Genomic DNA, 11,638 nt, shown 5'->3' on the forward strand with positions numbered 1-11,638 from the left:
AATAGAACTACCATATGATTCAGCAATTTAATTTATTGGCATTGATCTCAGAAGCGAAAACATTAAATCCAAAAGATAGATGCATACCTATGTTCACTGCAATGCTATTTATTATAACCAAAATCTAGAAACAACTCAAATACCTAATAACACAAGAGTAAATAAATAAATTGTGTCATATATACACAATGAAATATCTTATTCTCAATTATAAGAAAAAAATTTCAGAGAGATAGTAGAGCAGATAAGGTGCATGCGTTGCACACAGCAAACCGAGATTTGATTCCCAGCACCATATATGGTCTCCTAACATCACCAAAGGTCAAGAATAAGTCCTGAGCACCACCAGATGTGGCCCAAAAACAGGAGAAGGAGAAAAAGGAAAGGAAAGAAAGGAAGGGGCTGGAGAGATAGCATGGAGGTAAAGTGTTTGCCTTGCATGTAGAAGGTTAGTGGTTCAAATCCTGGCATCCCATATTGTCCCCTGAGCCTGCCGGGGGTGGAATTTCTGAGCTTAGAGACAGGAGTAACCACTGAGCACTGCCTGGTGGGACCCAAAAACCAAAAAAAAAAAAAAAAAAAAAAGGAAAGAAATGAAGGAGCCAAAGCAATAGTACAGCAGGTAGAAATTGCATGTGGCCAACCTAGCTTCAATCCCTGGCATCCTGTATGGTCTCCCAAGTCCTGCCAGAAGTGATTCCTGAGCCCAGAGCCAGGAACATTTCTGGGTGTTACACATGAAGAGCATAGCGGAAAAGAGGAGGGCAGGATTATAGGAGTAGGACAGGAGTGGTGGTGTTGAGTCTGGAAAAGAGGTGACTTGATTTTGGGGTGTAGCCTTTTAACTTTGGATTTCTGTGTGTAACTTTTGAGACTAGGCCCAAGGAGACAGCTGATTCCTGAGACCAGGTTATAAATCACAAAGGACATTCCAAGGAATGCAAGGACATCTTATTTTCCACCAGACACCTTGAAAGGAAGGAAAACCAACTAACCATCTTACATTCCAACAGGGGAACACCTCGAACCTCGAGAAGGAGATCCCTGTAGAGAACAGATGGCCCTTAAAGATTGGGGAGGAATAATTTCATACAGTCACTAAAAAGGAATAACACATAGGTATAGATAGAATAACACATAGGTATAGAATAAGGGTAAAATCTAGTTTAATGCTATTCTCGATTCTGTCCCTGGCTTGCTTGATATAATGAACAAGGCTCCCTTCCCCTAATTGCTCCAGTCACTATGCTGTCAAGAGAATGGATTCTTCACCCTGTAGATTAGGCGACCACCTGAAAGATTCAACCTATATCTCTGCATGCCATCAGCCTAGGAGTTGGGGGTAAATGATGTCATGAAGGGGTTGAAAGACAAAAAATTGCGCCTTTTCTGTAAAAAATCATTGAATGATTCAAACTGTATAAACCTATGAAATGCTTTGACCTGTATGCTCATTATCATATGAATTCCCTTAAATGTTTGTGAATTTGGATTCTCAGGGTCTCACTGCAGACCGAATTCCCGGCTTGTGGTGACACCCCAGGATCCTGGGAAAAGAATAAACCTACGTGTGGTTGCATCCTCCAAGGTTTGTGTCTCCTAAATTGAGTGGTGGGCTTTCCTCGGACCTTGGGCACCCTGACCTGGCCTCCCTGGGCTTGGCCATCTTCAACCCCGGACCCCAACCCGGGTCCAGGCCAGCTTTGGTTAGCTTTAACAGTAGAATGGAGAGGATAGGGGAGGAGAAAATGATATGTTGCTATAACTTGGATGAAATTATAGAATATAATAGGAAACAAAATAGGTCATATGGAAAAAGACAAATGTCATCTGTGGCATATATCACTGACCTGTCACACATAAACAAGCAAGGGAATGGACAATGTCCAATAAAAATTAACCTTTAGACTAATGAATTGAAGTTTCCAAGCCCAGGGGCATAGGAAAAGAGGAAAGAATAAAATGGACAAGAAGTACCTAGGTGTAAGGTGAAACTTGCTAAAAACCCTCAACAAAGGTGTTCCCCCTACTTTCTCTTCTCAGTAACCTTTTCTTTTGGTATGTAAAAGCCCACCTGGATTACAGAACCTTCCCCCACCCTGGTGGATTTGGTTCTGGAGAATAAAGAGAGGGCAGTTCTGGCCTTTGGCAGGTGCAGAAACAGCACAGGGCAGAGAGCGGCCATAAGGCAAAAAGCAGGCTGACTCCAATAAACCTTGTCCTGACTGGCTTGGTATTATTTCTTTGCTGCTACCCTGCCTCATCAGACCCATCTGCCTAAGGGGTGAGAAACACAGTGTCTGGGGTGGTCTCACCAACTTGTGAACCTTTTTTTATTTTACTCCTAGGAACAGTGCTGGAGTTGTTTTAAAATACTTTGGTCACATTTGTGATGCAATAGCATTGTACACCAAAAGTTTAAGCACTACTGGAAACTCGTAATAGTCCAATAAATAAAAATTAATATATTTGGGGGCCGGAGAGATAGTACAGTGGTAGGGTGTTTGCCTTGCATGCAGTCGAACCAGAACAGATGGTAATTCAAATCCCAGAATCACATATGGTCCCATGCCTGCTAGGAGTAATTTCTGAATGCAGAGTCAGAAGTAACTCCTGAGTACTGCCAGGTGTGACCCAAAAAAAGTTTCTCCTACTAAGGATTAATATTTTCCTTTTGGAGGCCCAGAGACATAACATCTATTATTGCACTTATGGTGTCCAAGTTCAAACCCCAATTTAATTCCATGTTGCTAAATTGACACATATTGCTATATTGACATTGCCAAGCACAATGTCAGTATACTGCACACAATGGTGTGAAAGTTCCACAGCCAGTATTAAGCCTCTGGCTCTGCATGCAAAAGCGTATCTCTCTTCCCAACAATGCAATAGCAATAGCAACCATACTTTCCTTTAGGGTTAGCTTAAAGTTATTGACATAAGCTAGAGCTGGCATTTTATAATTTAATTTTTATCATTAAATAGTTCCAGTGTATGGAAAGTTGCAGACTAGTATAACTGACCTAAGGGCATCTTGACCCTTTAGATTTCATGATAATCTCTTGTCAGGATATATTAAGATACATGCTATTTGAATGTACTTTGATTTTGCTCACTTTGGTACCACCTTCAGCGGTATTCAGGGTTTACTCCTGACTGTGCTCAGGGATCACTCTTGATGGGATCAGGGAACCATATGGGGTGGCAGGGATTGGACCCAGATTATTAGTCACATACAAGACAAGCACCATACCTACTATATTTTCACTCCAGTCTGTATTTTTAAATACATATAGGAACCATTAAAGACATACTTAATACAGCCATTTTATGGACTTCAAGTTTCACAGTGAACACTCAAGGAGCAAAACAACTTTGGTGTTTATTTCTACACTTGCAAAGAAGTTGAGGTTGTACATGTCCCATGAAGTCACAGAATTACCATACTTCTACCTATGTGGTGATTGAAGGCTACCTGGGCTGTTCCTAGTAACATTTGGCCATCTAGACTAGACAGTTCAAAGCTCAGGTCTGGCAACGTGGTGCTTCTTGGGACCTACAGGAAAGAGAATCACCAGGACCATTATGGACATGCATGAGGAAGGATCAAGTGGTCCCAGGGATCCAACCTGGGGCCTACACATGTAAGGAATGTTCCTGTGGTCCCTGACCCTTCTAGCTTTTTGTTTTGTTTCTGCCCACAAACCAAGTAAAAAATGATTAAAATGGGGTGAAAGAACTGTCATTTCAAGATGTCTTGACACCAATTTAACCAAACTTCAAGAACACTGGAATTTGGGCTCATATCACCAGGGCTTTTTTCTAGGAGTGCAGGCATCCTGCCCCCTTCCCCTCCCCCACCATCCTCCTTCTTCCAGGAAGTCTGGAAGCTGAGAGCACACCCCTAAAAGCCCCAGTATCAGTAATAGTGTTTTGAATTCTTTGAAAACTTCATTTGTTTGATGCAATTATCAATCACCTGTCGGAACACATCAATTGAACAGAATGGACATACACCGAAGAGAGGTGTTCTTTTTATGACTAAAACCCAACTACATAACGATTGTAATCACAGTGTTTAAATAAAGATATTATTAAAACAAAAATTTTTATAAATAAAACTGTTATGCAGAAAAAAATAACAGAATGGACAGCTAACAAGAGCTTACTAAACCTTTTGCCATTGTATTAATGACTTCATTGGAGATACAATAATTTTCACAAATGTACCTACTACTGTACTTCTTTTTTATTTTCTTTCTTCTCTTCCTTTTTTCTTTTTTATTTTGGTTTTTAATAACTTTGCTTTCATTTATCTGGAAACAAATGTGAACTATGTCAACTATGTGGTGCATTTTCTTTAAATAAAATGAAGAAAGGGGCCAGAGCAGTGGAACAAGCCATATGGCATCTATGGACTAGCATCCCCTGGACTCCCATATGGACCCCCAAGCCAGGAGTGATTTCTGAGTGCATAACCAGGAGTAACCCCTGAGCAGCACCGGGTGTGGCCCCAAAACAAACAAACAATAAAAGTGAAAAAAAATATTGCTTATTACAACTAAGGTAATGAAATTATCAAAATAATACTTCATTAAAAGAAAGTTAGTGAAAATTGTTGTATCTCACACTGAGGTCATTATGGTCATTGTCAAAGTTTATTAAGCTAGTTGAGTTTGACTGCTAGTTGAATTTTCTGTTGTTGGTATAATTTGTTGGGCTTGTGTGGTTTCTATGATAATTTCACATCTAATTTGGCATGTTTTTACTGAAATATCGATATTAAAACTATGGAAGGGTTACATACTCACATATGTGGAACTGAGCTGATGAGGTCATATGGCTGCAGTGATGGATTATGGGCCTGGCTGCTGGGACTTCTGAAAGTACAGAGGTTTGGGGTTTGCAGGGGAAAGCGAGGTTTGGGGGGTGGGGATAGGGGACTGGCCCACCCTGGTGCCAGAAAAATCAGCCACAAAACTGGCATACCTGGAGTTTTTGGTGGTTGAGGTGTCTCTGCAGAGACAGTGGAAAAGCAGTGAAGCTGAGCCATTAGTGTAATAGCATTTGTTGGATGTATCTGTGTGTGCAGCCACCGAGGCTTCAGCAGGGCAGAAGACTTGGCCTTCTTCCCTCCCAAAGGACCCTAGTATGATCAGCTGTAAAATCAAATACCCATAAGTTTTTGCAGCTTGGTTTGCCTCTTTTTCAAGAGCTAACTAAGTCAATAGCACTGACCTACGGGCAAACATTTTTCAAGTATTTTAAGATTTTAAACCAAACCCAAAAGCAGAGGTATTCTTGAGGCGTTGTCACATTGCTAAGACCAACTGATATAAAGATTTGTATTTAAATCTTTTCTCAAGAATTAGCCACATGGGAATAATTGTAAGAGTAATAAATAGTTCACATCTAAGATGGCTAATACTGCCCGCTTCCAATTTTTGGAAGCCTTCAGAGCACCCCAGTCTTATTGTAAGAAGCTAGAAGAGAATGTAAGTTTAGAATTAACTGCTGTTTTGCTTTTATATAATCTGGCTTTGCTTTAGATATAAAGACTGCCTTGACAAGCCTCAGATATGTGGCATAGGGGACTAGGCCAGAACAGCCAGTCCCAGGAACTTTGAGAAGACTCACAAGAACTGTTAGATTAAAATAGCAACACCTGGAGGTCTGGAGGCAATAACTGCATGTCAAGGTCACAGGAACCCAGGTGCCCTAGCTCCTCCTCACTACTTCAGTTGACACAGACCCCAACGCCCTATAAACCATAATGGACATGATGAAACACCCTACAAACACCTTAGACAACAGCCAATCAACTTAGAGGTCAATTGTGATGGTTTAAAATCCTTGTAATCCTATAAAAAGGTATTTGGAAATTTGCCTAAGGATCATTACCTATCAACCCCAGCATGCTGGTAATAAACTGCTCCCTTGCACTTGCAGTACTGTTGGTCTCCTAGGGTCTTTGTGAGACAGATCCTGACTCCAAGCTAACATCATCACAGAAATTGGGCCCCTTAGGATTGTCCTATTGTTGGTTGGTCACATGAAAGTATCATTTTCAGAAAGAGTAAACATCTCTCAAATCTTTCTGTGTCCCAGGGAAAGTAGAGCTCAAAATAATGTTTGTTTGGTTAGTTGGGGGTTTTTGTTTTGATTTTGTTTGTTTGTTTTTTATTATGATTATTATTTTGGGTTTTGGGCCACACATGGTGACTATGCACTCAGAAATCATTCCTAGCTTGGGGGACCACCTGGGACACCAGGAATCAAACCCAGGTCCGTCCTGGGTCATCTGTGTACAAGGCAAAGGTCTTACTACTGTGCTACTGCTCTGGCCCCAAAAACAAATTTGTTTTGTTTTGTTTTGGGGGCCACACCCAGCAGCACTCAGGGGTTACTCCTGGCTCTGTGCTCAGAAATCACTCCTGGCAGGCACGAGGACCTTATGGGATGCTGGGATTCAAAGCAACATCTATCCTGGGTCAGCCTCTTGCAAGGCAAATGCCCTACCACTGTGCTATCTCTCTGGCCCATGTTTTTTGTTTGTTGCAAACTGGGGAAGATGAGAAGACTTAAGGGTCAACAAGAGACCCATCACCTGTGCATGAAAGTTGGCAGATCTGATTTAGCTGCTGTGGAAAACAATATGGAGATCTCTCCCAAAAATGGTAGAACTCCCATAAGACCCAGCAATGCCACTTCTTAGCATTCACCTCCCCAAAACACACACAAATAATTAATTCAAAAGAATATGCACACAGGTTCATTGCCGTACTTAGTACAGAGGTGAAGAGAAGATAAAGTGCTTATGCCACTGAGCAAAGGAGATACAAGGAAGTGAGCCTTCTTGAAATGAAACCTCCCTCAGTCATGAATCAGCTACTCATGTTCCTAGAGATATGCAAACCATCAGTAACTGAGTCATTTTCCAGAGTGGAGATAAAATGTTCAGGAAGCAGGGGGAGTGAGTAGCAGGTCCTGTTTGTTATCAAATAAACCTGTGGCACCTTTCCCAAGATCAGCTCTTTGCAGCCACCTCCTTCTGTTCCCCATTTCCATGTGTGCTAAAGCTTTACCCTTGGAATTTCCCTGAGACCAGATGTCCTTAAGGCCTCTTTGGAGTGGGTGATCTCTTTACACGTAGCCATATTTAAATCTATCTACAAGTCACCCTTAGATGAACCAGAGCTGATGGTACTGGGACTGACTGGGATTGTTGGGTGTGTTAACCACAACCTTTCTCTGAGTACAGAGACATGGATGATATCTTCACCCTATCCTAAACTCTCCTCTCCATCCTGTCCATCCTTCCCTGGGACCCACAGTACTCAGCTGAAGAGTCAGCCCTGGGCCCTTCCTAATAAGACTCTGGTTAATCCCATAATTAACAACTTCTTTTTTCCCCCCTCATTTCTTTCTGCAGTGCTGGTAGTTACAAGCAGTAATAATTTTATTAACTATGACTTAAATTGTTGAAAAAATTAAATTATATATAAAATAATCTATATATGTAATGTCATATATAAGGTTTTCAGAGATCTGGTTTACAATGAAGTTCTAATAACTATTGCAAAGTATTTTCCACATAAAATTTATTCATAGATAGAAAGCATATTTGTGCAAATAGAATATAATTTTTTTAGCAACAAAAGCCATTTAAACCTCTTTGCATAGGAACTTTCAAATAAGCTACAATGGATTATTCACAAAAGCCTAATAATTGTAAACCTTGGTGGAAGTAGAAATAAGATTATTAATTAATAATCTTATATCAATAAAAATAAAAAATTAATAAAATAAAGATAAGATTAATAATGAAAAGGCAACCACTACCTTATTACAGTACTTTGTGTCTAGAAAACTATACAATCATCCTCCGTACTTTTTTCCTTTGGGATCAGATGGCTCATGAGGACCCAAATTTCACCACTTAGAGCAATTCTACTTCCTTTGGAATCAAGAGTATTTTGAGGTATTAGTTGCAGTGTTGGTGGAACTGGGATGTCTGACCATTTTAAAACTGGAAAATTGGAGTGCCTTTTACAATAATTTTCTCCTTGTCCTGCTTTTAATTAAGGTTATGCTCCAATTTCCTATTCCTTATTTGTCTGCCTCCTCTATTCATTCAAAATCTAAAAATAGCACAGAGGTAGGGTGTTTGTCTTGCACACAACTGACCCAGGACGAATCTCGGTTCAATCCCCAGCGTCCCCTATGTTCCCCCAAGCCAGGAGCGATTTCTGAGTGCATAGCCAGGAATAACCCCTGAGTGTCACTCACTGGGTGTGTCTCAAAAACAAAAACAAAAACAAAATCAAACTCCAAATGTAGAAAGACTTCAAATAAAAGCTTTGTTTCTGCTGATACTGTTATAATTTGCACTCTAATTATAATTACAAGTTAGTCTGAATAGAAACTTAATGAATTATATTGCAAAATTGATTCCACTTATAGCAGAAACAAATTAGATTTATGATAGTCACAGAACAATGATTTAATTCATTGCCGCCAAACTCCACTGGCATTCTTGGTAGCAGACTTTGTACTTGTTGCTTCTCTCTGTTAACAGTTGTGAACCCACTTCTGTCCATGTCTACAAAAGATTACTCACAGGTAGCAAGAAAAAAGCCTGATGAGCCTGACCCATAAAAATCGCATCTATAGGGCCTGAATGGTGGCACAAGTGGTAGGGTGTCTGCCATGTGCACGTTAGCCTAGGACAAATCGTGGTTCGATCCCCCAGAGTCCCATATGGTCCCCCAAGCCAGGAGTGATTTCTGAGTGCATAGCTAGGAGTAACCCCTGGGAGTCATTGGGTGTGGCCTCCACCAAAAAAAAATCATACCTATAGCTGTAATGATCTTGTCCCAAAACAAAACTATTGAATGTACCTTATCTAATAAACAAGATTTAGCCTTGGTAAACCTTGATAGCTATGATAGGCATTAGCTACCTATCTTACCATCCTAGATTGATGTATGATAACACAATGTATGTATGTAACACCTACAAGAGCTGGGCAGGTATGTTAACTCAATTGCAGAACTGTAACGACTACTGGGGGGCCCACAATTCCCTATTTTATTTATTTGTTTATTTATTTTTGGGTTTTGGGCCATACTCAGTGATGCTCAGGTTTACTCCTGGCTCTGCACTCAGAAATTGCTCCTGGCAGGCTCAAGGGGATCAAACCCAGTGTTCATCCCAGGTCAGTTGTGTGCAAGGCAAATGCCCTACATCTGTGCTATTGCTCAAGCTCCCCAACTTTCTATTTTATTGCATATTAGTCTTCCCTAGTGACTGGTATCCATAAACTCCTCAGATTAATAATAGCTGTGTGCCTGAAGTGCCGGTCACTGGATGGATCACCTATAATGCCACCAATGTACTAGTTAGTATAAGAACAAATTAATTGCACCATGTCAAAAACAGACAAATTAAACTTGGTTAAAGAGATAGAATAATGAGAGGTGCTTGATAGACTAAGGAGATGGGATCTTGACTTCCCAGAAAGTTGGCATCAAAAGGAAGACATCTCCCTCAATGGGGGTCCTATAACTGCTCTTATCTCTGATACCACTTCGAGAAGAGATTCCTTAGAAATAATCTACTTTAGAGACCTTCAATCGCATAACCCCATTGCTCCCTCAGTCATGTAACACCTGACTTGTATTAGCTTATACTGGTAAGGTTATCGCAGATAATCGGATAACTGTAAATGATTACCTTTGCTCTTCCTTTGACTTTAAGACAATTCATACATACTTTAAGACAATAAATACAGAATATAATGGAGAATTGAGGCTCATTTAGTTAACAAGTCTGTGAGCTCCCTGACCCCATGCTGCTTTTCTCTCTTATGTCTGTTTTTTGGTTTTTTTTTTTTTCCTTAATCCTTTTTGTGCCCTGCTTCAGACCTGATCACCTAGGGCTGGTCCCTGGCAGTACCTAGCTTTGGGTGACATTCCATAATAGAGAGGAGGAAATAGGAATGGGAATCAGGAATAGTTGTTAAACTCTGTCAAGGATCCCAGTGTTAGAAAAATAATATGGAATAAGAAAGGAGATGTTCCACTTAGATGGATTCCTGAAGGCTAATATGATGGTCATTTAATCTTTACCCATTGAAGAGGTTATGAAAATTATTTCTTATATACTGGCACCCACTTAGTCTCTTGGGGAACTATATTGTTGTATAGTTTATGTAGCTAATCCTGCTTAGATAAAAAAAAATATGTAATTGGACAAGAAAATATATCTGAAAATGCCACTATGAACCAGGAGGAGCTCTAGGGCATCAGTGCAATACAACCTCCAACTGGGAAGGGCACAAGCAGACATCATGCCTGCCAGCCAGACTGCTGATTCTCTCCACTAGCTTTTTTTTAGCCCCCCCCCATGTGTGATCATTGAGTTCCAATTACAGATTTAAGCCCGAACCAAGCATATAGCCACTGCTCTGAGTCAATTCAAATATGCTTTCAGGGACCAGAGCAATAACACAATGAACAGTGCATTTGTCTTGCATGCAACTGATCACAATTGGATCCCCAACATCCAATCAGGGGGACATCATGGTCCCCCTGAGCCTGCCAGGAATGATTTCTGAGCACAGGTTAAGGAGTAAACCCTGAGCACCACCGGGTGTAGCCCAAAAACAAAACTATATATACATGTATCTATACATATATATTGTTTATCCAAGCATATATATGTATATACATATATATATATACATATATATACATATATATATATATATATATATATATATATATATATATATATATATATGCTTTCACCCTCCTTATCAAGAAAGAAACACAAGCTAGGAAAGTGGTATTGCAAAACCACAAGATAGTGGTGAAAAGTCTGGACGACCCGACCCCCCCAGTTGACCAGCACAGAATAGTGAAAAAGGCACGTGCTCAGCAAATTGCAGGCAAGTTCCAATTTTAATCTGATCGATCAGAGGTTCGAAACGTGCTCAGAGCAGAGCAGAGGTTGCGAACCCCGAGGTCTGAAATCAGGGGGTTTTTATACAGTTTTCAGGTGGGCTGAGTTATTTTTACAGCGGAAACAGGAATGGGCTTTGATATGGGGGAATCCGGAGGTTTTGGGGGTAGGTGTGAGCAGGGATCAGACTTCAAGTCTCCAAGTGAGCGGGACTCAGACATTAAGTCTCCAAGATGTCTTCAGGACGATTAATGCAGGGTCTGTAAAACCATGGGGAGCCAGCAAATGGATCAGCACCTGTAGCTCAGTAGATAAGAGACAAGCAGATAATTAACACAGAGGGGAGGGTGAGGGGGGGGAACATTACATTGCATGAGAAAGAGACAGACAACTCCCATCAGGAATGTGTAGGGGAAAATATGTTTTTCATTCCTTTCAGTGGGGATGTTGGCAGAAAGTGCAGAAACTCAGCACTCCAAGGACTTTCCGGAAGCATAAGTAATGTGTTGCTTGTTCAGGTGAATGAGTCACATAAAGGGAAGGAATACAGGGAAACTGAAAAGAGTGCTGACCTCCTTAATTTGCTAGTGTCAAACCAAGGCCATCCCTGGAACATACCTATCCCATCTGGTCTTTTTCTAAGCTTTACTGCAAGCAGCTATTTTTCCTTAAT

The sequence above is a fragment of the Suncus etruscus genome, chromosome 10, assembly GCF_024139225.1.
Source record: "Suncus etruscus isolate mSunEtr1 chromosome 10, mSunEtr1.pri.cur, whole genome shotgun sequence".
Lineage (NCBI taxonomy): Eukaryota > Metazoa > Chordata > Mammalia > Eulipotyphla > Soricidae > Suncus > Suncus etruscus.